This window comes from Amblyomma maculatum, chromosome 7 (genome assembly GCF_055883805.1).
Source record: "Amblyomma maculatum isolate TAMU_Amacu chromosome 7, ASM5588380v1, whole genome shotgun sequence".
Classification (NCBI taxonomy): Eukaryota; Metazoa; Arthropoda; class Arachnida; order Ixodida; family Ixodidae; genus Amblyomma; species Amblyomma maculatum.
The window spans coordinates 65862988-65890661 of NC_139350.1; the positions used below are offsets into that span (position 1 = coordinate 65862988).

At 47.3% G+C, this 27674-nt stretch overlaps 1 long non-coding RNA gene across 1 annotated transcript; it reads left to right on the forward strand.

Annotated features, from left to right (window-relative positions):
* Window positions 1–1112: 1112 nt before the first annotated feature.
* On the forward strand, window positions 1113–3828 carry LOC146183579 (uncharacterized). The gene is made up of 3 exons (XR_014708779.1): window positions 1113–1612; window positions 2359–2763; window positions 3447–3828. It is a non-coding gene; the product is annotated as an uncharacterized LOC146183579 (long non-coding RNA).
* The last annotated feature ends 23846 nt before the right edge of the window (window positions 3829–27674 follow it).

Here is a 27674-nt window from a genome sequence, read left to right on the forward strand (position 1 = left end):
GAGAGTGCAATGTATGGCGCCCACGACACGTTGGAAGCCTCCCAAAGCTTTGATGTATTCACGCCAGGCCCATCCTCCGGAGAATGACGGCTGGAAACAAGACGTACGTGTTTCACTTGTGACACACGTTTCAATTGCTCTTGATTTGGAACCTACATGTAGCGGTACGAACGCATGTTTGAGTTGCATGCCCCATTTTACACACTGAGCAGAAAGAATGAGGCGATTAGCAAGCGAGACTCATGCGAGGATTGAAACCGGCAGCTCGTGCCGCGTTTAGCCGTGGGATATACGGTGCCAGTACACACAACAGGGAAAACGGAAAAAAAAAAAAATATGTGCGCCGCAACAACTACGACGACAAATACGGCAACCAAAAAATGGCTTCGGAAACGCACCATCAATTATTCTGCATCGCCCGGTATCATAGCACAAACAAAACGGTGATGAAGAGCATCACTACGATCCGCGTACTATTATTATTATTTTTTTTTACTGCATTCACCGTTTAATACACGAGAGACGTATCATAGCAAAGCACCCGCGCAAAAGAATGGCGAAAATGTTCAAGCTCACCTCAAGCCGACGAAGCGAGCGCGACTCGCATGGCAGTCCAAAGAGCAACGGAAGAACGTCGACACAAGTTCCCAGTCACTAAACAAATCCGAGAGGACGCGTGTCACCTCTGCATCAACACGAAGGGGTACAGAAAAACTTAGTTGCACGTTTTCCATGCTCGAAGGGGTCTATCATGTGTATCCAGCCGTAGCAGCCGCACTGCAGCCATTTTGAATCTTAATAAAGTTCGCAGTTAAGACTGCCTGAACGCTGTCTTTAAGCTCCGTCTTAACCGCAGTCTTAAACGCGCACTGAACGTTTTGTGCAAGCGACTTAAGCCGTAGAGAAATCTAAGCTAAGAACGCTGGCCATAGGGACATACAGAGTCAACCGAGTAGACTTGACGCTTGCACAAAGCCTATGAACGAGCTGGACAGTCACGACGTTTGCCGCAATATTTCACCGAGAGGTGGCAACGCCATAGAAGTAGCGGCTTGGGCTTGGCTTGACGCTCATATACGCGTTTTTGTTTTTAACCCCTTGCCTTTCTTGCGTTGTTTTGTCAAATAAGGATGTGCGCGCCGCTTCTCGGCAGCTTTACAAAATAACTGAAACTGCACTAAATCCCGTCGTCATGTTTTGGGAGGCCGTAAAACTAAACAGATGGTCACTCGTTGTGTTTTGATCGGCGTGGTGTGCGTTCGCTCACGTTTTCTCGCTCGTCGAATGCCTGCGGAGCGTCAGTATCGCGTGCTGCCCGTTGCAGATCTCCACTTGTGTAGTGAACGTGCTTTCAGGGACAGGAAATATCCCTGCGAGTTTGAGCTGCACCTGCGATCTCGTTTCGGCAGGGTCAGCATCCGTTAACCGAGCCCGACTCATCGCAGTCATGCGTTAACTTCATACTGCCTGGTGCTTCTGGCGTTGAAGTTTTTGCTACCGGCGGCTTTCTCATAAAGGCTAGTGAACCGGTCGGCGTGGACGAGTCGACGGCAAGCCGGGCAGTAAGAAGAGTCGTTGTCGCACTGAAACGGAACGCCGCAGCCTGGACACGGTAAGAGCCGCCGTTGTCATTTCACCCATTTTGCCTATTGTGATGTTTCTTGACCAGTAGAGTCAAGGCAGGAAGAAATAGAAGAAAGTGCTTAAATCGTATACCTTTATTTAGCGGTTGTTGTGATATACAGGGCCCATAGTGGACGTTAGCGACAGCGAAGCAATATTTTCAGGAACGTTTATTTTTTCACCTATTACGGTCATAAGCGTTTATTGCCTTGATCGAGCACAACGGTACCGATTGCGCACCTTGACGGGGTTTGCATCATACAGGGTCTGCGACAAGTTTTTTTTTTTTTTTTGAAGGCTTGCCATGTGGCATAGAATGAGGCTGTCTTTTAACTTAAAGGGAATCATGCAGTCTATTTTCTTCAAGGAATCAGAGCAAGCTCCGGCTCTTAAATTGTCCATTAGCCACAAGTATAAATGTTCCTCTTTTGTAGCCGACAGCCGATCCGACTTCTTGTAGTCGTCTTACTCTTGACGGCTGCATTCCTGGGCATGTCCATAAAATGTGGCGAAGATCCATCTCGGCAGCTGGCCTTCGACACTTAGGGCATGTGCTCTGCACTGCATCCTCTTCAGAGCCCCATCGGCACGTCACCGATGGAGTAAGGGACAAGTCTTGCTACGCAATAGCTTCAGCGTGGAATTCAATCTCGGTTTTGTGCCGCCACATGATTACCTGCAACTGTAACCGATGAATATGCGCACCAGAAGTGATATAGGCTTCCTGCTTTACAGCTGGCTATTCCAGGATGAGCTGCCGGGATGCATGAGCGACTTCTGTGCTGCTGGAGGTTTCCCTGGCATCGTGGGTGCCATCGATGCCACTCATGTCAAGATCCAGGCCCATGAGCTGTATGAGGGAGCGTACATATAAATAGGCATTTCTACCACTCCATCTTCGTGCAGCTTGTGGTGGACAGCAAGTGCCAGATCCTCGATGTGGTCGCAAAGTGGCCCGGTGGCACATATGACGCACGAGTGCTCACATACAGCGCCCTCGCTCAGCTCTTCAAACCGGGCACTTACTCCGGCATCCTGCTGCAGTGGCTATCCATGCAGACTTTGGCTCCAGAATGCGGACATGTGCGGCAAAAAGCGATACAGCGCAGCTCATGGCACCACCAGAGCAGTGATTGAAAGGTAGGTGCGCAGCACATTCTAAATATTGGATTGCATGGCATCCCGGACACTGACCGGTTGTGGATGTCCGTGTTGTTCGAACAGTTTGGTACAGTTGCAAGTGTTGTTGAGCGAACAATGTATGCTGAAAGAAATGAACTTTGATGTCGCATTTGTTTACTAGTTAAATAACGCTGCAGTCAAATAACTTTGCCCAAGCCTGTGGGGGAAGCTTTTCAGCAAACAAACAAATTATGGTTGGGTGTCAGTCAAGTTGTATTTGTTGAGTGACACATATCAATATTTACTTAGCAATTAGATTTGTTCAAAAATCATAGCATTATTGTGTCATTTGAGCATGATATATATTTCCATAAATGAAGGTATCGAAATATTTCCATTCATTAATGGTGCAAGGGTATTTACTGCATTACATTGCACCGGACACGTTTACACGTTGTGTGATAGCCTGGAAGAACAAATGCTCAAAGCATACATTCCATTTACAGCATATTACGAAGCTGTCAGTTCCATAAACCACAGGTTACTCAGAGCAGATGTGGCGTTATTTGAAATGCATCATGATGGAGAGAAAATTTTTATTATTCTGCATATGCATTCACTTTTACTGCAGCAACTTGTGTTACTCGTGCCACCAACTTTATAGTGGCATTGCATAGCCCACTCACAATGTTTTTTTTTAGGACAATAGGGCAGCTGAAATGCTGCTTCCATTCCCTCCATGATCAGCAGCACATGTCACTGGACCATGTGTGGACCAGCATCATGACGAGGTGCTAACTCCACAACGTGTCCCAGGAGTATGCGTGCAGCATAGGCAAGCACATGAAATTGCAAGATGAAGTGTCTGTACATGCTTATCCTCACTGGGGTTATAGATTTATGCTGTGCAAAGGCATGGTGCAGCAAAATTTCTTCTGCTTTAAGTACAGTTATGTGAAATAAATTATGCCTGTGCTAGTCACTCAGTTTAATGTTTTCACTGGGTGACTTCTCATGACCGGATAACTATGCAAATGTGCTTATTTTATTATGTGCTACGTCAGTCTTGTATTGACATCCTGAAGCCTATGCAAGAGTGTGCATTGAAGTCTTTGCTGTTGAGCTGTTTAACATTGCAGTACATATAGAGCATAACAGATGGAGCATAAACATCTCCTTTTTACTTCATTTTGGTTGTAACATCCAATTCGAGATATGTAAACAGGAGATTATATTTGAGCACTAAGCTTAATGTCTACCTGCAGTGGAGTTACAGTGGTTAGGGTGATCGACTACTGCACCCGAAGATGAAGGATTGAATCCTGGCCATGGTGGCCACATTTCGATGGAGGCAAAAACATAGGCGCCCGTCTGCTGTGCAATGTCTGTGATTGTTAAAAGATCCGAGGTGGTCGAAATTTCCCTACCTCTCCACTACTGCATCTCTCATAGCTTGAGTCACTGCGGGATGTTAAGCCCAATAAATGAAACCAAGTGTAACCTTAACATCGGTTACACCAAGAGTAGGTTCAATGTGGTAAAGTATAGTACTTAACAGATTACAGATATGTTTTTAAGCTGTGAATTTGTTATTTTAATACATACAATATATATTTTGTTACAGTCTGTGCAGTAAATTGTTAAACATGAAATATGTTTTTCCATCACTCAAAGATTGCCATTTTGTCAAATACTTGCATGCCATCAGAGTGCAATGGCAAACTCTGGGAGACTTAGTGAATGTATGCAAAAGTAGAAGCGCGGTCTGCCATATTGTGGTAGGTGTTCACAGCCCCAGGTTTTGTATAAACTGTCTCGTATGGCATCCATGGCAGCAATGCTCAGACGAGCCATGTGGCATAAAAATAAAATGCCAACTACCTGCTCAAAGCGTAACGAGTAATTTTGCCATCAACTTTCAGTGATCACACCTGTATTATTGGCAGTGCTTACATTGCAATTACAGTTGCGACAACTGAAGAGTATATATAGGGCCACAGAAAACTGTCTTATTATTTGCAGGTACAATATTCAACAACATTTTGGTTAACATTATATTAAAATGTTTATAGCCTATTGTAGCACTCCTCACCCACCGTGATTCAAATCATGTGCATGTTTTGTTGTGTCAAGTCTTTATGTCAACTAATCTTTTCTGCATTATACTCTTGCAAGTGCTTCAAAAGTATTAATTCCACCCTTTGAGACCAATACCTGTAACCCTTACCAACTGTTGTTTGTTATTTATTCTCTGCTGCTCACTATGTAGCGGGACCTGCAGAACAAATATCAGCATGTATGGTGTGTGTAAGGCATCTACCACTGTCATTTTGTACTTTTCTCAAGTATATGTTGTTTTGCTTGTATGATAATATTTCTTGCCAATGTGGGCCACCATTTCCTGAATTGTATGCTGCGAGAACAGTATGTGCAAATGATTTTGCTCAATGTCGTGCTGGTGCTTGTCACATGCTTGCATTAAATCACCTCAAGGGCTACTGATATTGCATATCTGTATATGGTTGCAATACCACTCGTAACCTGTGCACATCCAACACCCAGAACAGGCCAGAATTATATGACTGGGAGAAAAGTACCTGGTCGTTTTCGTTTATCAGCAGGAAAAAACGGTGAGAGCAAATGCTGTGGTTGCACAAGTATACCACATTACTGTCATGGTGGGAACTGCTGTAGTCATATGAACAGCTGTGTTTGTCAACAATACTGTAACATATTTGTGTTCATTTGTGTTTCAGAAATTGGGGTGTGGAGTACTGACATTTTGATATACAAATCGAGTACATTTGTGGGGAAGAATGCATTAGAATAAATATTCTACAAACTGGTGCAAAAATAATAAAAATTAATAAAAATAAAATTTTGTCATTGCTGCCCAACATTTGCACATGACTGATATTGTGCATAGGCATACACCAGAACTAAAAGTACATTACAAATGTTACACAGCTTTGGACATACAATTTTTTTTTCGATAAGGCCCTGCATAAAACTAGTGGGAGCTGTCATATCGTGGCAGAATGCAGTAAACTTCCATATACCTATATCAGCCTTTAAGGATCCAGAAAAATCTGCGCTTTATAAGAAAGCATTATTTATTTAAGGGGCCTGAATAAATTGACAGAAACCATTTGTACCTGACGTGCACTTGCGCGATTTTGTCTGCTTTTTAAATGAAAGCGTATTGAGAACGACGTTATTATCGGTTTTCGTAAAGCGCTTTATTGGGCACACCGTCGCAAAGGCCCTCTTTACGAAACGGCCCCGTCGCGTTTTGAGAATACTTCACTGCATGGTCCACGCGATCACGGTGAAGCGTGGAAGCATTCAAAGTAAGGTGATTGAGAAATTAACGGTACATTTGGTATTTTTACACTAGTCACAAATTCAAATCAACTTTTCGGAAGACGGATAGATTAACAAGCATATTTCAATCGTATAGATTTTTTCGCGAAGCCCCTCTAAAACGAAAACCGCATATCTTGAAGTTCGTCAATACGTCCCCGTTTTCTATTCAGGGGTGTTGCAGGCATGTGTTCCAACCTGTGCCGCTGCTAAGCGCAAGTTATTCTTTTAGTGCTATTGCGGTCCGTTTTGTATACCGCTGGTAAATAGGTTTACAGGCAACGTTCCGAGCGACGAGCCTGTGCCAGCAGTGGGTAAGGAAACCGTGTCGAAGAAAGGTTGTGGTGACGGCTCCAAAAATTGGAATGTGTGAGCGTGGCAGCTAGTGAGGCGTTTTCTAAAAACGGAATGATATTGAATATTGGATTGATACTGGTGAATGAGCGACCCGACAGTCTCGCGTCAAGATAAAATGCATGATTGGTGAATCTTGCGTCGAGATAAAACGCACGATCCCTGAATGAGCGACCTTTGGAGAAAAGGTCGAAATTATGTGAGCCTTCCAATACGGCATCTTTTGTCACAACCTGATTTTAGGTCACATTTGCGGCGCACATAACCTCAACTGTAGCTGCAGTGCGTAGAGTGCTCTAAAATTGTGGGGGACAACTCTCAGCTTTTGATAGCTGTTAGGACAGCGTCTAATGTAACTGGTCGATTCCTATAATATGCCTCAGTAGCGATTCAACCGGCACTGACGTCAGCACAATACTTGCTTTTGAGGACTGCAGTTAATTAAAGCTCCCTAACAGCACTGCTACGTACAAGTCTGATATCCGCGGCCTGTCTGCCCCCCCCCCCCCCCACCTCACACACCAGCACCAGTACTCGCACATACTTACGCTGCTTACCCAAATGCATATAACCGCTGCCCTAGGCGGCTTTTTGCAGTCATCCCGAAAACGTGTTGTGGAAGGGCGTGGCGCGTTCCTGTAGGCATTTTATGAAAGGAAAAAAAAATTACCCAAGCAAAGACGTGGTAATTCAACAAAATGAGGCAAATGCTTGAGAAAAACTAGCGGCCTAACATTTTAATTGTCATTGCTAGAATGAACATTCTGATTGGCAATGAAGCACGCACGACGGCTACGGTTTCTGCTGCTTAAGACGTGAACGTCGTGTCATATGCATGCGAAGTTGAGCTCTGTTTTAGGCAGTAACGACTGCAGCACGCTTTAACGTGCGCTCGCATCATGCCTCCAAGAAATTAGACATGCATGAAAATTCGACTTTGGAGGCGGCCTTGCTTAGCTGCTCATCGCTAGAGTCCCAACTGTCCCTGGCCAACGGGCAATGGTGATAGCTTTGTCCAGTGGCCTCCCCTCCCATACTAGGCATTCCACTCATTGAAGGGACCCTTGACCTGCACTCTTTCTTTTGTTTTCTTCAATAAAGCTTTTCACCCTGCCCACGCCGTGACAGAATGAAAGCACCGTCAGGTGGCACGGCGCGTTCCCTAAGCAGGGGCCAAGATTTCCCATGTATAGGTACCCGCTGTCCTCAAACTAGGTATCCACTGTCTCTATGGGTATTTTAAGACAGCCCTGAATAACTCCGGTCTTGAAAAAGTCTGGTCTTACTAAAGACACTGTTTAAGTCTCGACTTAGCTCGGACTTTATCGTGCAAGCGGGCCCAGGTCTCCCGCGGCCTTTGCTGCCCTACTGGCCTGTTCAATCAGCCAAAGCTGGTCTTTCGACTCCGAACTCGGCAGCGCAGCCTCCCACTGCTCCGGCTTGGCGTTGTGAATTATCGGCACTGCATCTATTTTCTGGCAGGACCATGTGATATGATAAATTGTCGGTTTCTGTCCACAACAGGGACATGTGTCCCTGTATATGGTCTATTGTATTTTGCTGTATAAAGACAGGCATGGATAAGAACTTGTAGTTAGCTGCCGCCAAGGCAGTGACTGCTCCCGGTTTACCAACTTGTGGGGCGGAGGATACCGTCTTCTGATCATCTGGTAGTGCACGAAAATGTCAGCGTAGGTACGAGTCACTGCTTCGGTCTTTTCGGCCTCTGACCTTCCTCGGTTTGCATAACCTCGAGCTATTAGATCGGCCTGGATGTTCCCGTCAATGTCGCCGTGTCCCGGAGCCCAAAGTACGAGTTGTTTTGCGTCGTTTATCCAGCCGGCCTTCAATATGGCGGCCGATTTTTTGTCAATCCTGCCGGTGGTGAGTCCTCGGGAATCGGCTTGCGAATCGGTCATTACTACCAGCGAATGCCCGAACCTATTGCCCTCAGCGACCGCTAGAGGAATGGCGGCCTCGTCGGCGTCAGACAAGGTGCAGTTCCGTAGCGAGGCGCTCATTTTCTCCTTTAGCTGGAAGTCTACCACCGTCACCACCGCATCTCTTTCGTTTGAATACATCGCCGCATCTACATAGACAACCCGTCGGGGTGACGCAGTGGTTACGGCGCTCGACTACTGTTCCCAAGGACGCGGGATCGAATCCCAGCCTCGGCGGCCGCTTTTGGATGGAGGCGAAAAGCAAGGCGCCCGTGTGTTGTGCGATGTCAGTGCACGTTAAAGAACCCCAGGGGGTCTAAATTTCCAGAGCCCTCCACTACAGCGTCTCTCATAGCCTGAGTTGCTTTGGGACGTTAAACCCCACAAACCAAACCAAACCAAGCATACAGAGACGGTGTTCTTGTTCTGATAGATCTTGGCTAAGGCTTTCACCCTGACCCTGAGTCTACCCTGATGAACGACAGAATGCATGTTCTTGGGAATTGGCGCTACTACAAATGTAAACCGGATCGCGTCCGGTATGTCTATCGTCCGTTCAATCTCCAGCATGTGGCCACAATAACCTAGTCTTCGGAGGAGAGCTCGTCTCGCCGTGGTGCGTTGTAGCCTCATCTTCAGAGAGACAAGCTGCGCTTCCCGGTGCTCTTCGTATGTGTTTGTTAAGCCAAGGGCCATTAAATTCGCGTTTGCCGTTCTTATTTTCAGCCCCAGCGCTGTCTTGTACGTCTTCCCGAGGATCGATTCGACTTGCTCTTTCTCCGTCTGGCCCAGGTGTTGATAGTGAAGACTGTACGTAGCTCTACTTAACACAAGCGCCCGCACTAACTTGACCGCGTCTTCCTCCTTCATCCCTTTTCTTCTATAGGTCACTCGCCTAGTAATTCTCGTTATCTGGGCCGAAGATTCAGATAGCAATCTGATCGTTGGTTTCGACCTCTGATTGGACTGAATCCATATTCCCAACACTCTCAGCACGCGCATTTCTGGTATGCGAACCCCAACTAGCAAAACTGTGAGGTCAACTTTACTGTCCTATGGGGGCCTGTATACTCGGAGAATTTCAGATTTTTCGGGCGAACACGAAATTCCCCTAGCCTTTGCGTAGCTTGCGGCCTCTCCTCCTTCAGATCTAGCGAGCCCTCCGTTGTCCAAGCCTTTATATCATCGGCGTAATTGCGGGCCGAATGCCGTCTATGGCGTTCAGCTTCTCCGCAAACCAACCATAGGATGTTGAAGAAAAGGGACGAAATTACAGATCCTTGAGGCGTACCTTTGTTAGGCATCTTGAACTTGTCCGATCGCAAGTCGCCGATCCCTATAGTCGCGGCCCTGTGCGTAAGGAAGGCCTTGACGTAGCCATGAATCTTTCTCCCGCGATGTAGATTGCTCAGACCCGATAGTACGGCTTCATGAATAACATTGTCGAGGTCGAGAGCCATGATCACATGCTCTCCATACTTTGGCACAGAAGAACAATAAGAAGAGGAAGCGCCACAATGCGCATGTTTTGCAAGCCGTCGGCATGACTCAGTGGCACCGTGCGCCACAGAAAAACGAAAATATGAAGAAGCTCTGGAAGAAGCGCAACACTGCGCTAGGTTTTCATGCCATCGGCGTGGCACCGTTTGCCACAGAAGAACAAAAAGAAGAAGAGATAAAAACAGCATGCCGAGCGATTGGAAAAGCGGCGACGGCAAAAGGTGGAAAGTCAGGCCCGATTAGCTTCTATGAGAGGAAACGAGCCGTGGAGTGCTGCTACCCAGGCCGAAGCCACTGCGGCACGGCGTGAAGAAAACAGTAGGAGAGGAAAAGCTGCGTGCTCCGCTATAACTGAACCTTAGCGTAGACACGGGACTGCAGCTACAATATTAGGAATAACCGTAGTTAATGCACACAATCTCTTTTTCTGTCGAAGGTGTGCAGCGCCAAAAGCCACTTCTTGCTTTGTACGACTAGTACCATGATAGTTTAGCGTCGTGAAGAAAATGTGGTGCGCAGTGTCTCCACGGCATTGTTTTGAAACGGAAGCGAATAAGGTCAACTTTTAGCGGACATCCAAAGTATTCTTGAGCGAGAGGAGTAAAGAAGAATATCACACCAGCGCCTGTGGCGATAAATAAGCATACCGTGTTCGTCGGCCAACTCGTTGACGGTGTGCACCACAACAGGCCTGCCAACACATGCCGGCGTGGGCCTGCAGGCGACCCGCCATGAAAGGTGGCAGCGAGCAGGGTGCCTCCTCCGTCGCCTCATGCACGTTTGTTCACAACCCGTTTTATTTCCGATACGACATGATACGCACAAGAGCTACGGTGGCGAGATCACGCTCTCGCTGTTGAATCATTAGCAAAATGGCGCTGTAAAACAACCGCATGCCACGGGCGGGCACAGAGGCCCACGCACGCGGTGTGCATCGAGAACACACACAAAGAAAGGTAGAGCTGTTTATTACTACTGGCCTCAGCTTCAGCTCTCCTTAGGCACGCTCTTCTACCTGCGGGCGACGTCGGTGGTAGCTCGGATGCGAATGCAGTGGCCACTGGCTGTGCGCTCCACGCGGTGGCTCACGGTCTCCTCTCCTCCGTCGGCCGCGCTTTTGGTTACATTGGTAGTCGAGATTCCGCCAGGAGGGGAGGAACGCCGCGTTGAGACCGTTTGAACATCCTCCTCATCGGTGGTATGCGATGACGGCACTTTCGGGACCGCAGGTGGGACAGGTGCCGGATCCCGTTTCTTGAAAAGGCCAACTGGCGCTCTGCTAACCTGCATCGCTCTTTAGTTAGGTAAGCAAGTGTTCGCAAAGAATGGAACTCGTCGATAGAGCGCTCTGCGGGAACAGGCAACCGTCTTCTTCAATCTGTCTTCCCTGAGCGCGGGCGGCTGCGTGCGTGGCGGTGAACGTGGTGGAGCACGAGGGCGAAGGCGCGTGGGAGCTGCTGGAGCGCCGCCAACAGCCGACAAAGAAAATAAACTTATCTTCCACGGTGGGTGACGGGTATACGTGAAACAAAAGGGTCTCAAGGTGTCCCACAAAGAGCCTGCCCTGCTGAAAAGAAAGTTATAAAAGCAGTTTAGAAAGTCGGTATGAAAACCTCAGCTGTTGGCGGCGTCATATATAATGACAGCATATTATTCGGGGGTTTTTGTTTCGGAGAAAAGAGGTGGAAGATGAAAAGTTTAGAGCTATGAACTAATATGAATACATGAAAGTTTGAAGGTACCCTAAGCTGCACTTGCGTGTCACGCGCCAGCGTGAATGGGTGCAAACGTTCGGCCCACCTTGAAGATCATTCGCGTAATTTGCTATTCGCTTCATCTGGTTGATCTCATTAGCATACGGATCTCAGCTACTACTTTACATCAAAGGCCTACCCGATAGAGATTTAATGACTCGGTTCAGCCAAGCCACACGTCAGGCTTCCATGGTTTGTTGGTGGCTGCGGAATGTCACTAAATTAACTGTAGTTGCGCAGCTAGCCCTATGTAAATTCCCTCAAAACATCTATCTTGGTATGCAGTTTGTTTGTATCCAGTAATGTAAGAAATCACCTGGGTTCGGTTTTCCTATGCACTTATATTCCGCATCACTTAGTGCGCAGTGAATGTGTCCAGCCAGCGTTCATCCAGAGGTGAAGTATCATGCGTCGTCCACAATTACCGCAGAAAGCAGACACCGTGCCATCGTCGACGCATACGAAATCAGGGGCGAACGAGCTCGAACAAGGAGGGCGATGGCACGAGAGACATGGTGGCCACGTGGGGGACAGGTTGGGATGCCTTGAAAACATTCACGAAAGCACTCCTCTTTCTAGACGACATGACAAAAACAAATCACTACCTATGGATAATGCCTATGTGCCTTATACTCCTGTGCGTCATATCTGTACCGAATTGTACATTTATATATTAACGTCTATATAAGCAAATGGCCCACACAGGGATGCTCGCTTTAGAATAGTTTATTCTGCATTGGGAAATTCCCATTCAGGAGAATAATGCCAAACGAGATGCGCCGTAGCGACCGATTGTTTTGTTATGCGACGGTTTCCCTATGTCAATGCAATCGTAATAACCTTGTTGCCAGCGCGCTGCCACTTGTTTCGAAACGTCTCGTGATCTACTTTATGTTGCGAGGTTTAAATTGAGGGATGCAATTATCTCATTTTTTTTTGCGATCCACGCATTACCATTAGTGTGGAAGCAGCTGCTCGAGTTGCCAGCTCCTTCCAACCCGACCTTGGCATCCGGTCATGGATGCCATGAGCGGATGACATGACCGGGTCACAGAAACCAGTGGCCAATTTTGCGTCCAAGAGACTCTCAGGTGCGAAACGAAACGAGCACAGGCACATCAATTCACCTATCATCAAGCATGATCAGTTACGTCGTGGCTACCTGGCTGCAAACAGCGAACGCCCACGACACAAGAACTTTGCTCTGACATGGGTGACCAGCGCTCCGCATTAACAGCTTACCATATTTATGCCCGTGATTTTGCGGGGCTACTAGGCTGCAAATGGTCGAAGGATAATTTAATCATGATGCCTTAAGAAGTTTCGGTAAACGGGGCGTCGCACACAAATCATCAGCGGATTACACTGGAATGTAGCAGCTGGCAGATGGCAGGACCGGGCACTCAGTGGAAATCGGGTTTCTTGACGCCTTGAGAAGACATGGCATAAGCGAGTTGGCGGGCGCTGACATGAGCATCACATTTGAGCCAGCAGAGTGAGAATCTCATCTCCAGGACCCTTGGAACCAGATTTAAACGTAATGTCCCTAGACTACGCAGGCACGACCGAACTGCACGATTACATAGGCGATGTATATCGTTGGCAGATGATTTGTCGTGTGAAGGATGACAGGTTCTCATATGAAAGATGGAAGACGCTGTCCTTATGCTACGTCTCTACGGCTTAGTTAAATCGGCCATTTATATCTGTGAAGGGTAATATTTCGTATAGCTGGGTATATCGCGTCTGTTCATCCTATAAAGTACGTGTGAAATAATAAAGAAATTAAGTGATTGTTATTACTTAGTTTGAAAGTGTGTTTACGCGAAAGACTGTGCGCAAGGAAAGTCGCGTACAGGAGCAGTAGAGGCTTTCGCATCATACCTGTATGTAGAATTTGTGCGTTACCCCTGCGCCAAAATTCGCCATTATCTGGTGCCCCCGCGCTCATTTTAAAATTCGCGGTACTGATGACGATACGTGTGAAGTCTCGTGCGCGATCTAGCGATTGTGGAGCCTAACTAGAAATCTTGTCACAGGGTTCGTAATCTGTTTTAGTAACCACATTGTATCGGTCTCTGTGGGAACCTAAAAAATAATACTTCTTGAGAATTGTTTGCAACACGTCCCGAAACCAAATCGCGTCCTTGCAGATTGTTGAACAGTGTCCAGTTGTAGACGCTACAGCGTCGAGATGGCTGTTAGGAGAAAACAGAAATATGGTTTAGCTACCTAGCTATGAGTTAACAGCGAAAGCTCCGGTGTGCAGTGGACGGGAAACGTATGGGTGAACTATCAAACAGGAATTTTACGTACCCACTGCCATAAGCAATATTCCTTAAGTCCAAGGTTAAATAAAATAAAAGAGGAATAATCGTAGCGGAAAGAGTCCCCATTTCAAGGCTAGATTACGGGTAGCCCTGGCGAAAATTCTCATTGTCGTTATACCGGGTTTCCCAACTAACTTGAACCAAGGGTTGCAAAACAATATATTTGAGGTAGGTAATTAATATTAGCTGCGTACAACTGCCATCTTCCTTGTCCACCACAGGCAATGTTTTGTTTAGCAATCACTAGATTAGCTAATTATGTTAATTTTTCTAACTTACTAATAACGACCTTAGACTTTAAATGTGAATTGCAAAATAAGAGAGCACCTTCAGAAACTCCCCTTTCATTAATTGCGATAAAGAATGTTTCACGTGTTTTTTTTTCAGGTTAAAAAACAATCCCACGAAATACAAATAATACCACGTGACTGGCGCATTTGAGCGCCACAATTGTGGTGCACTCAGTCGTGGTTTGAGCGAACGAAATCAGCTGCGACCGTTACCCGATGGTCCCATTTCTGCGGCAGGCTGAAATGTTGGCGATGGTTGAAGCGAGCTCGCGCTTGTCAGTTCCCATCAAGGCCTTGGTTTTCGCAACCCGGCAGCCTACGTCACGACAGGCGGCTGGCGATAAAGTACCAGCAAATGAAGGTACGAGCGCAAGTCTTAGTCGAGTTACATGATGTCGCTCGCACTAGCTTTACCCAAGCCTGTACGCGCAGATTCAGTTTCTGATCCTTTATCGCTCCTCCGCCTGTCGTGACGTTCGCTGATGGGATTGAAGGTTACGCAAAGGCCTTGCTAGAATCTCGGTGGTGTCAGCTCGCCGCACTCGCTGCTACATGCGACGCCACGTGCTCCGGCTGGCTGACGCAGGCGAAGAAACCATCGGAAGCATATCGGCCTACCATTGGAGCGTGGCCGATGAGACATAGCCGCAGGTGATTTCGTTCACTCAAACCACGACCGAGAGTACTACAATTGATGGGCGCGAATGCGCTTGTCACATGACTTTATTTGTATTTCGCGGGCTTTCTTTTGAGCCTGGAAAAAAAGATAGACGTGACGCTTTCTTTATCGCAGTTAATGAAATGGGGGGTTTCTGAAGGTGCTTTCCAACTTTTCAATTAACATTTGTGTTCTATAGTTATTATTGAGTAAATTAGAAAAATGAACACAAATAGTTATTTAAGTAAGTGCAAAATAAAAAAGATGCCTGTGGTGCGCAGGCGGCTTGCAGTTGCGAGCAACTGATCTCCCTGGCCTACCTCACAAATTTAATTTTTCAACCCTTGGTACAAGTTAGCTCGGACACCAGGTATATATCATATCACGTCAGTTTTTGGAACAACAGCCAGCAGATACGGAAACAACACAGCTGGCACTAGGAGTAGGTTATAGTCCTTCGGAATATCTTCATTAAGGATCCGGAGAGCTAGTACGACTTTACAGCCCTCGTTGGACCCCGTGCGCTTGAGACATTTCGAAGCTCTGAAATTCACAAATATGCAACAAACAAAGTCTTGATGACTGCTAACATGCACAAGCGTAACGAAATGCAATTATTACAAAATAATATAAAATTAATGCTACGATGGGAGGAATTTTAGCGTAAGCGATGATAGGGCTTGAAAGCGCCCATACGGAAATCCGCGTCCGCAGTACGCGCTGCCGTAAGCAAGACAGAGAGCCCCACTTTGCCGTTATTTCTTGAAGTCACATCGTCTTCACATACTTGGTCGGAATGGGGACGCAAGGAGTGTGTTGAAATTATTTTACAGCCTTGCCGCCTCGAGTGCTCCCTGCGTAGAGGCCGAGTGACACATCCACTCTTAAAATTTTTCAAGTTAAATGGACGTCTTCAGAGAAAAATGTTTGCTCCATACACACGCTTTCGCTCACCCCTTTCCTTGTTCTGTCGAACTTCGGGCATGGGCAGACGCCCATCTCTGATGCAAGTTACTTGCATACATATATTAAGATAGCGCGAACTCTCAGGGTTAACACAGATGTCTCCGGAAAGATTTTGCATACTCCCAACTCCCGTGCAAAACTTCTAATGTCCTCCTACACCCTCGTTGCCCGGCTACGTTAGTTGGCCGGGCACACACACTCATAAACATTTTGCAAACGCAACAAGCTTGCGCGAGCTCCTATTGTTGCGGGCATTTACTCAGACGAGATATCAGAGATGCCTTCCAGCAACATATGAGTCCGTAAAAACACGTGTAATTGCATTAAAAAGCTCACTGAGAATTTCTCTGAATGGTAAAACATTATTCGTATCCTTTTCCATCTCTCTCGATGTTGTGGAGGCATCCCGGGAGTTGTTAGATAGGCTTGTACTGCACAAAAAATGTGCGTGTGCTCTATGGTGCGTACTTGATCCGTATATTTGGATCAAGGAACGTGGCCAGCGCTCAGCTTTAATGCAATGCTTTAAGTTATATTAATGTGCAAGATAGAAACCTTGAAATTGCCAGTAGTGCGAGGAATTATAATAACTTACAATAACGGGCGTTTGCTTAGCCACTAACACAACAAACGTACTATTTAACCTTAACGGGAGTTTTACTATATGAAGATTCGTACTGCAAAAGATATGAGCGACATGTCTGTGCAGTCTGTGCAGGTCACTAGTCGAGCAAAGCGCCCATGATGTATGTCGTAGAAAACTAATTGTAAAACTATTGACTGAAGAGAAGGCACTCGTGTATTGAGTTTACGATATCTGGCTCCTTAATATTAACCGAAAATGAATAAACACAGTCGGTGACTCCGTTTTCAAACTTTGTAATCGCTAAATGCCGTATCCTAAAAATGGCGTATTTGAGAGTTTGTTGACTGCGCTTTTCTACACTGCGTATCTTTAAATTGTGATGGCGAGTTTTATTGCCCGTAAAATTGCGTCATATTAATTTGCTTCATCAGATACACAAAGCGTCTGTTCAATTTTATACATTACAATAGTGTATTTATACATTTAAATTGTTACAAAATTTATTTACAGATGCAATGCTGGAATGTGTAATCGGCTGTCTTTTGAATGCTTTTGTTTTGCCACATTACTGAATAATGATGAGTGGTTAGGTTCGTGGGAATTAACGGCCCAATACGAATCGGGATATGAGAGACACCGTAGTGGAAACCTCAGGAAATTTCGACCACATGGGATTCTCACACGCGCACTGACATCGCACAGCACACGGGCGCCTGTTTTTTCACCTCCACCGAAAAGCAGCCACCGAGGTCGGGATTCGGTCCTGAATCCTTGGGAGCAGTAGTCGATTACCCTAACCACTGCGCCACCCCGACGGGGTGAATATGGATGAATGGATGGGCGTTCCCTTTGAAATGGGGTGGTGGCTATTGCCACTATGCTCGCATTTTCTCTACATTTATATGTTAATAATTCGAACTAGCTCGGCATTAGGTTTACTAGCTTTTTATTCCTAAACTTTAAAACTTATATTATTTTTGCTTTTGGCCCACGAATTGTCCATTCGCTTTTCAGATACGTTGACAGCAGATCCATTTACCTGACTATACTGACACTTTTAAAACCTATGGCCTCAGCTAAAGTTAATGTGCTTGCGTCGACGTCCGGATGGATACCATTACATTCGAGTATTAGATGTTGAATTGCTTCTGCGGATTTACCGCTCAGTGCACATGCGTCATCTTTGTTGGTTTTGTAGCTTCGCGTAATAAGGTACATCGTATAGCATCCAATGTTAAGGCAACATTTCTTGAGTTAACAAAGAAAGATTTCTGTCTCACCTCCCTTTTTCCATTTCAATAGAGGTTCACATATTGCTTCTTTTCCACACATATTTTTTCCAAAATTTTCTACTGTGTTTTATTTGTTGCTTCAAGCTTTTTGTTTCTCCTTTCGTGTGTCCTGTGTACTTACTATGTAGTTTTATAATCCTTTTACTCCACTGTGGGGCAACACTTTATCGGCATCGTTATTGAAATACCTTTGCTTCCCACCTTCTCTAGTCCGATTTCTTCATTCATTCCTCAGTTGAGGTTTTTCAGATTCCCGTGTATCGACAGATGCCGACACCATATATCCCTGACCAGGTTCGTTTTTGTTTTACTGTGGGAATCTTGTGCTAATCGTTCAGCATCTGTCTGAGTTACGTGTAATCTCCACGATACTTGAGCCTTTAAGCCCCAAACGCATTCCTTAATGTACGTTCTGGATGCGACCGTTGGCGGCTGCATTTCGATGAGACCGAAACCAAGAGGCGTACATAGACTGTGCGATGTCCGCTCACGGTAGAGATCGGCAGGTGGTAGAAATTACTCCGTAGCCCTCCGCTACGGTTACCGTTTCGATCTTTCCACTTTCACTCTAACCTTCCACCCTTCGCTTTCAGCGAGGTTCAGGTGTCTACGGAATAAGTGTGACAGATATTCCGCCTTTCCGTTCCTGTGAACCAATTAATAATATTATAATTATGCCCTAGCACCATAATTTGTTTTCAAATACCCCTCAATACTTAATATGTACGTTTTTATATTCCAGATATTCCCTCCGCTTAATCGTTCTGGCACCTTCATTGCACCCACATAAAGCGCCGCCTGACGCTGGGTTCGTATAACGGGCAGTGATGACATAAGTCGAACCGGCACTCCAACCTAGCAGCACGCCGCAAAAAAAAAGGCTGTCAGCACGTCACATTCAAGAGGTTACCCGCAGTAGATGACGATAACAAAATGATGCCGCTTGTGGAAGTGGCGCTGTATTTCAACTGGAATCATCCTGCAGGCGGCAGTGTTCATGGTCCTCTTTGAATTCCGGAGGAATCGCACCGCGGCAAAAGATTGCTCGCCCACGCTTAATCAAATATTCAATCAAATCAAACAAGAAAAATTGAGAAAACTGAATGTCTTGATCTGGAGTTGACATTGACACGCAGAAATTGGCTTGAGGGTGAACATTTCTCACAAACACGCACCTCACGAAAAAGAGTTTTTAAATATCTGTGATGCAGGAATTTCCTTTTCTTATTTATTTTATTTACAATATACTGTATATTGGAAGGCCCTAGAAAGAGTGGCAACAATAAAATTGTTACGACGGCGGTAAGACATTGGAGCGCTGAACAACAAGACGGTAGGGCAAGGAGCTCAGCTGTTCAACGGCAGCGCGTCTGGCACGAGAGTCTTTTTCCCACGTCTTTTTGCTTCACTTGTGTTGTAAGTTTCATCTTCTTCTGTACTGTTACATCAGTTCTGTATTCTTACATCATCAGTTTTTAACCTTGTGTTTGGCGCAGCATAGCCTTAGTTGCTTTTGCGCCAAACTAAATAAAAGTGACGCAAGAATATGCACTTTTTTCCCTGCTTAAGTGTGTCGGTTTTGTCAGGAAGTGTTTTTTGTAGCGAATGCTACAATGTGTTAGGTTTTCAAGCCATCAGCGTGGCACCGTGTGCTATAGAAGAAAAAAAAATAAAGAAGAAGAAACGCTACACTGTCCCAGGGTTTTAAGCCTTCGGCGTGGCAGCATGGCACCGTGTGCCACAGAAGAACAAAAAGAAAAAAAAAGCGCTACACTGCTCAACGTTTTCAAGCCGTCGGCGAGGCTCCGCGACACCGTGTGCCGCAGAAGAACAAAAAGAAGAAGCGCGACACTGCACTAAGTTTTCACGCCGTCGGCGCGGCACCATGTGTCACAGAAGAAAAAGAAGGAGAAGAAGCTCTACGCTGCGCCAGGTTTTCAAGCCTTCCGAGTGGCACCATGGCAACGTGTGCCACAGAAGAAAAAAAAGAAGCGCTACACTGCGCTAGGTTTTCAAGCCGCCGGCGTGGCACAGTGTACCACATAAGAAAAAAAAGCGCTAAACTGCGCTAGGCTTTCAAGCCGCCTGCGTGGCACCGTGGTACCGTATGCCAAAGAAAAACAAAAACGAAGAAGATGAAGCGCTACACTGCGCCAGGTATTCAAGCCTTCCGAGTGGCACCATGGCACCGTGTGCCACAGAAGAACAAAAAGAAGCGCTACACTGCGCTAGTTTTTCAAGCCGCCGGGGTGGCACCGTGTACCACATAAGAAAAAACAAACCCGCTAAACTGCGCTAGGCTTTCAAGCCGCCTGCGTGGCACCGTGGTACCGTATGCCAAAGAAAAACAAAAACGAAGAAGAAGAAGCGCTACACTGCGCCAGGTTTTCAAGCCTTCCGTGTGGCACCATGGCAACGTGTGCCACAGAAGAACAAAAAGAAGCGCTACACTGCGCTAGTTTTTCAAGCCGCCGGGGTGGCACCGTGTACCACATAAGAAAAAAAACCCCGCTAAACTGCGCTAGGCTTTCAAGCCGCCTGCGTGGCACCGTGGCACCATGTGCCAGAGAAAAACAAAAACGAAGACGAAGAAGCGCTACACTGCGCCAGGTATTCAAGCCTTCCGAGTGGCACCATGGCACCGTGTGCCACAGAAGAACGAAAAGAAGCGGTACACTGCGCTCGGTTTTCAAGCCGTCGGCGCGGCGCCGTGGCACCGTGTGCCAAAGAAAAACAAAATCAAAGAAGAAGCGCTACACTGCGCCAGGTTTTCAATCCTTCATCGTGGCACCATGACACCGTGTGCCACAGAAGAACAAAAATAAGAAGCACTACACCCCTATAGGTTTTCAAGCCGTCGGCGAGGCACCGTGGCACCGTACCCCGCAGAAGAACAAAAAGAAGAAGAGCTACAGTGCGCTAGGTTTTCAAGCCATCGGCGTGCCACCGTGTGCCGCAGAAGACCAAAACGAAGAAGCGCTACACGCCCTTTTACAAAAAACAGCTTCTCTACTGCGAAATCAGTAAGATTTTCGCGCTGGTTTTTCACTGGATCTGCTGGGCACGCTGGAGGTCTGTGATATTCACTGGAGCAGTAACGGGAAGACACTGGCTGCACTGCTGTGATGGGAGAAAAACGCTGGGATTAGCCTTTTGACGCTGGGTGTGTCGCTGGCATCCGCGATGCACTGGGAGAAGCGCTGTATGTGCGCTGGGGCCGCACTGGTTCCAGTGCCCCAGTATAGCTGGTGCGGCCTGCGGCGTCAGCCGGAGTAGCATCCTTCAGGGGCCAACAGGGCAATAGCGTACGTGCAATCGATCATCGGGGCGCATATGAAAAATTTGGTTCAAGCAAGCGCTTTTTGCTGCGAAGTCGTTGCGCATTTGTAAGAAAACAAAAGCAGTATCTTTTTTCTAGAGTTTCCATGTTTCGATAGGTCGTTTCGAGCGTTTCGAGAGAGGCCACGACCGCCGCGCCTCTATTTCATGACACACCGACGATCAACGCACAACTAAAGCTGGAATTGAATAATGTGGGCTACCATGCATAACCAACTTCACAGCTGATCTTAAGGGCACTCTACACAATGATCACTGCCAAAATGTTCAATGCGGGCTCAATCGCAGGCGAATGTAGCCTGCACCACGGCCCAGTATGAACAGCAGAAAGAAAAACTAAAACAAGGAAGAGCGTAGTTTACCGAGCTATGGGCGCATGAGAGAAAAAACAACAGCATACAGCGCTTGTAATGCATAATATTTGGCGTGTTTCTCAAGCTTTTGCGCTCCTTCTTACTCTGCGTATGAAGCAGCCGAGCCCTCGGTCATCGCGACGCTTCCCGCAATGTTTACATACAAATAAAGTTTAGTTACACGCAATATAGGGTCATCGCTGTGGCGCCTGCCGGTATTGAAGGTTGGTCGCACTGTTTTCCTTGAAGGTTTGTACTAAAGCGCCGTGTTCAGCGAAAATTACGCCCACGGTAGCAGAGCACCACCGAGGAGCCGGCGTTGGCAAATTTGCCAGCGATGTCAAACTCCACATGTTAAAATGATTCCAGTGCACAAAATAGCGCGCATAGGCACCCAGAATATTAGTTGCAAGTCGTGAGAGCAGACAGCAAGCTCCAATGGTCAAGAAGTTGTAATTGTTAGAGCGGTAGCAATGGGGCCTGTAGACTGCGAAACATGAAGTCCCAAACTTATAAATGCGGGTCATGACATAATATGCAAAAATATTTCAAGAAAATCCAGTTCTCTACGTGGACGAGTAGGATTGTTTTGGTCGCGTAGATAAATAAAGCGCGATACAACCTGGCGCATAAATAAATGCATTAGCCCTAGTCCTCCCTTCTTGGCAGGAAGGAAAAGGTTGGTTCGACTTGTTCTCTCCCATGTCGAAGCCCAAATAAACACAGCAAAAACACGATGACTTTTTTGTACACTGATCCTCATGGCACCCAACACATTCATTACATACCAGATCTTAGATACAAGGAAGAGATTGCAGATTGTGGCTCGGGAAAACATCGACAATTGCTTTCCTTGCCACGCGTCAGCCTTTTCTTTTGCAGACAACGCTTGGTTAGCCCAATATGGCTCTGGGTCGCGATAGGCATCAAGCGGTACACCAAGATAACGTTTTGGAAGAGATGCCCAATTGAGCCGACAAAAATTGTCCGACGTGGCTTCCCAGTCTCCATGCCAAAAGCCATGACTCTTTTCCCAGTTTATCTGGGCCCCGGTGCACTCACAAAATTGTTGTACAACAGTTGGGGCATGCTGAATACTATCTCTGTCGGAGCAAAAAATGGCGATATCATCGGCGTACGCAAAGATTTTAACATGGGCGGCCTGCAGTCTATAACCTGTTATAAGTTGGCTATTTGCATTGGCCAAACACAGTGGCTCGAGGTAAACAGCGAACAGCAAGGGTGACAGCGGACATCCTTGCCTCACGGACGACAAAACTGGCAGGCTGCCAGTGAGTTCTCTGTTTACTATGACTCGCGCTGAGCACTTCGTGTAGGCCATTCTCACTCCCTCCGGACAGTGATTCAAGTCAGGCTCAGCAGACTCCTTCCAGGGTTCGTGGTGTCGTCATGTCAAAATATGTGCGGTGCCGTGACTGGATATCTGCGTGAAGTTATGCTTGCTTATAGGTTGTTAAATGTGCGTTTCTCTCATGAATATCTGTGCAATGTAACCAAGAAGAAACTCTATAGAGACCTCACTGACATCATGCTTCCCCAGCCATTGTACCGTTTGCCATACCGTGGAGGCCCCGGACAAGACGTCCTTAAAAGAGTTAAAAGAATGCCGGTAATATCTTCATACAAAACGTTTTTCTTTAAATTGCACACTAACACGCTACCCGTTAAGACATGGCTTCATAGCAAAGGCATCTTCGTACCCTGGACTACCAATTGTTTTTTATGCAAAAAACCTGAAACAATAGAGCATGTTTTTCTTGACTGCTGGGACCCAATATTTCACTGGGATGTTTTACAGCGCACGCTTAAGAAACAGTTACCACTCGATCCATATGGAATAAGGTTTTTGCCGATAGAAACATCACAGGATATACCATATGATTTGATTATGCTTCAGGGCCTGCACTCAATTTGGAAAACTAGGATGCAATTTGAACATGCTGATCTTGTCGTGCGTCCTGTTCGCGACCATTTTGCTGGAAGGGTGGTTTCACTAAGAGAGTGTTACCGAGCACTCCCTGATCCACCAGAATGGATTACCTTGCTTGATGTTTTGGTGTCGCTGAGAGAATTTTAATCCGTGTTTGCCGAAGCCTGGCTTACGCGTTTTATGCACTGTATTTCTGATTTCACTTTCAAATGTCAAAGTCGGCAATAAAGAAAAAAAAAACTCTACGTGGACAAGTAGTTAGCGTGCTGAGCTAGTGATTGATGTATGCCCAGGGGCGGAGTTCGAGGCGCGCTTGGTACACTGATTTTTTTTAGGTTTTTCTATGTACCTAACTTGTTTCGTTACTTTTTACTTTTTAATTTTTATCCCACGCCTTTTTTTCTGCGGGCGAAAAGCCGCCAGTGCGGAGCGTCCCAGTATGCCGCGTCCCTGTGCGCCCTGTTTCCAGCGTCATACTGGGACCATAATCAGGTATGGCGCTGGGGCGCTGGGACTCAGTGGCACTAGTTTTTGCAATAGGGCTGCGCAACGTTTTCAAGCCGCTGGCGGGCCATCATGTCCCACAGAAGAACAAAAACAGCGCTACAGTGCGCAATGTTTTCAAGCCGCCGGCGTGGCACCGTGTGCCATAGAAGAGCAAAACGAAGAAGCGCTGCACTACGCTCGGTTTTCAAGCCATCGGCGCGGCACCGTGGCACCGTGCGCCAAAGAAAAACAAAAACAAAGAAGAAGCAGAAGCGCTACACTGCGCCAGGTTTTCAAGGTTGCCGCGTGGCACCATGGCGCCGTGTGCCACACAAGAACAAAAAGAAGTGCTACACTCCTCTAGGTTTTCAAGCCATAGACGAGGCACCGTGTTCCAGAGAAGAGGAAAAAGAAGGAGACGAAGCGCTACACTGAGCTTGGTTTTCAAGCCGTTCTCGTGGCACGGTGTGAAACAGAAGAACAAAACGAAGAAGTGCTACACTGCGCTAGGCTTTCAAGCCGCCGGCGTGGCACCGTGGCACTGTGTGACAGAGAAAAACAAAAACGAAGAAGAAGAAGAAGCGCTACACTGCGCCAGGTATTCAAGCCTTCCGAGTAGCACCATGGCACCCTGCGCCACAGAAGAACAAAAACAAGCGCTAAGCTGCGATCGGTTTTCAAGCCATCGGCGTGGCACCGTGTGCCAAAGAAAAACAAAAACGAAGAAGAAGAAGCGCTACACTGCGCCAGGTATTCGAGCCTTCCGAGTGGCACCATGGCACCGTGTGCCACAGAAGAACAAAAAGAAGCGCTACATTGCGCTAGGTTTTCAAGCCGCCGGCGTGGCACCACATAAGAACAATAAGAAGCGCTACACTGCGCTAGGGTTTCAAGCTGCCGGCTTGGCACCGTTTGACAGAGAAAAACAAAAACGAAGAAGAAGAAGCGCTACACTGCGCCAGGTATTCAAGCCTTCAGAGTGGCACCATGCCACCCTGTGCCACAGAAGAACAAAAAGAAGCGCTACACGGCGCTCGGGTTGCAAGCCGTCGGCGTGACACCGTGTTCCAAAGAAAAACAAAAACGAAGAAGAAGAAGCGGTACATGCACCAGGCTTTCAAGCCAATTCTTCGTGGCACCATGGCACTGTGCGCCACAGAAGAACAAAAATAACAATCGCTACACTCCTATAGGTTTTCAAGCAGTCGGCGAGGCACCGTGGCACCGTATACCGCAGAACAAAATAAGTGCTACAGTGCGCTAGGTTTTCAAGCCATCGGCGTGGCACCGTGTGCCATAGAAAAACAAAACGAAGAAGCGCTGCACCGCGCTCGGGTTTCAAGCCATCGGCGCGGCACCGTGGCACCGTGTTCCATAGGAAAACAAAAACGAAGGAGAAGAAGCGCTACACTGCGCTAGGTTTTCAAGCCTTCCGTGTGGCACCATGGCACCGTGTGCCGCTGAAAAACAAAAAGACGCGCTACACTCCTCTAGGTTTTCAAGCTGTCGGCGAGGCACCGTGTGCGACAGAAGAACAAAAAGAAGCGCTACACTGTGCTAGGTTTTCAAGCCGTCGGCGTGGCACAGTGGCACCGTGTGTCAAAGAAAAACAAAAACGAAAAAGATAAAGAAACGCTACACTGCGCCAGGCATTCAAGCCTTCCGAGTGGCACTATGGCACCGTGTGCCACAGAAGAACAAAAAGAAGAAGCGCTACACGGCGCTCGGTTTTCAAGCCGTCGGCGTGGCACCATGGCACCGTGTGCCAAAGAAAAAGAAAACGAAGAAGAAGAAGAAGCGCTACACAGCGCCAGGTTTTCAAGCCTTCATCGTGGCACCATGGCACCGTGCGCCACAGAAGAACAAAAATAAGAAGCGCTACAATAATATAGCTTTTCAAGCCATCGGCGAGGCACCGTGGCACCGTATACCGCAGAAGAACAAAAAGAAGCGCTACAGTGAGCTAGGTTTTCAAGCTATCGGCGTGGCGCCGTGTGCCACAGAAAAACTAAAACGAAGAAGAAGCGCTACACGGCGCTAGGTTTTCAAGGCTTCCGTGTGGCACCATGGCACCGTGTGCCGCAGAAGAACGAAAAGAAGAAGCGCTACACTCTTCTAGGGTTTCAAGCGGTTGGCGAGGCACCGTGTGCGACAGAAGAGGAAAAAGGATACGAAGCGCAACACTGAGCTTGGTTTTCAAGCCGTTGGCGTGGCACCGTGTGCCACAGAAGAACAAAAAGAAGAAGGGCTACACTGCTCTAATCTTTCAAGCCGCTTGCGTGGCGCCTTGGCACCGTGCGCCAAAGAAAAACAAAAGCGAAGAAGAAGTAGCGCGGCTAGGTTTTCAAGCCTTCCGAGTGGCACCATGGCACCGTGTGACACAGAAGAGCAGAAAGAAGCGCTACACTGCGCTCGGTTTTCATTCCGTCGGCGTGGCACCGTGGTACCGTGTGCCAAAGAAAAACAAAAGCGAAGAAGAAGAAGATGCGCTACACTGCGCCAGCTTTTCAAGCCTTCATCGTGGCAACATGGCACCGTGCGCCACAGAAGAACAAAAATAAGACGCGCTACACTCCTATAGGTTTTGAAGCCTTCGGCGAGGCACCATGGCACTGTATACCGCAGCACAAAAAGAAGCGCTACAGTGCGCTAGGTTTTCAAGCCATCGGCGTGGCACCGTGTGCCATAGAAAAACAAAACGAAGAAGTGCTGCACTGCGCTCGGTTTTGAAGCCATCGGCGCGGCACCGTTGCACCGTGTGCCATTGGAAAACAATAACGAAGAGGAAGAAGAAGCGCTACACTGCGCTGTTTTCAAGCCTTCCGTGTGACACCATGGCACCGTGTTTCGCAGAAGAACAAAAAGAAGAAGAAGCGCTACACTCCTTTTGGTTTTCAAGCCGCCGGCGAGGCGCCGTGTGCGACAGAACAGGAAAAAGCAGAAGCCCTATACTACACCAGGTTTTCAAGCCACCAGCGTGGCACCGTGGCACCGTGTGCCAAAGAAAAACAAAAGGAAGAAGAAGAAGCGCTATACCGGGCCAGGCATTCAATCCTTCCGAGTGGCACAATGGCACCGTGTGCCGCGGAAGAACAAAAAGAAGCGCTACTCTGCGCTCGGTTTTCAAGCCGTCGGCGTGGCACCGTGTGCGAAAGAAAAACAAAAACGAAGAAGAAGCGCTACACTGCGCCAGGTATTCGAGCCTTCCGAGTGGCACTATGGCACCGTGTGCCACAGAAGAACGAAAAGAAGCGCTACACTGCGCTAGGCTTTCAAGCCGCCGGCGTGGCACCGTGGCGTGGCACCGTGTGCCAAAAAAAAAACAAAAACGAAGAAGAAGAAGCGCTTCACGGCGCCAGGTATTCAAGCCTTCCGAATGGCACCATGGCACCGTGTTCCACAGAAGAACAAAAAAAAAAAGAAGGAGCAGAAGAAAAATTTACGCTACACTGCGGAGGGTTTTAAGCCGTCGGCGTGGCACCTCGGGCCAGAAAAAAAAAAAAAGGAAGAAGCATAAGAGCAAGCTCGACACTGCGCTAGGTTTTGAAGCCGTCGGCGTGGCATGATAGCACCTTGTGCCATAGAAGAACAAAGAGAAGAGGAAGCGCTACACTGCGCTAGCTATTCAAGCCGTCGGCGTGGTAACGTGGCACGGTGTGCCCCAGAAGAACAAAAAGAAATAGAAGAAGCGCTACAGTGGGTTAGGTTTTAAAGTCGTCGTCGTGGTACCGTGGCACCGTGTGCCATAGAAGAAGAAAAAGAAGAAC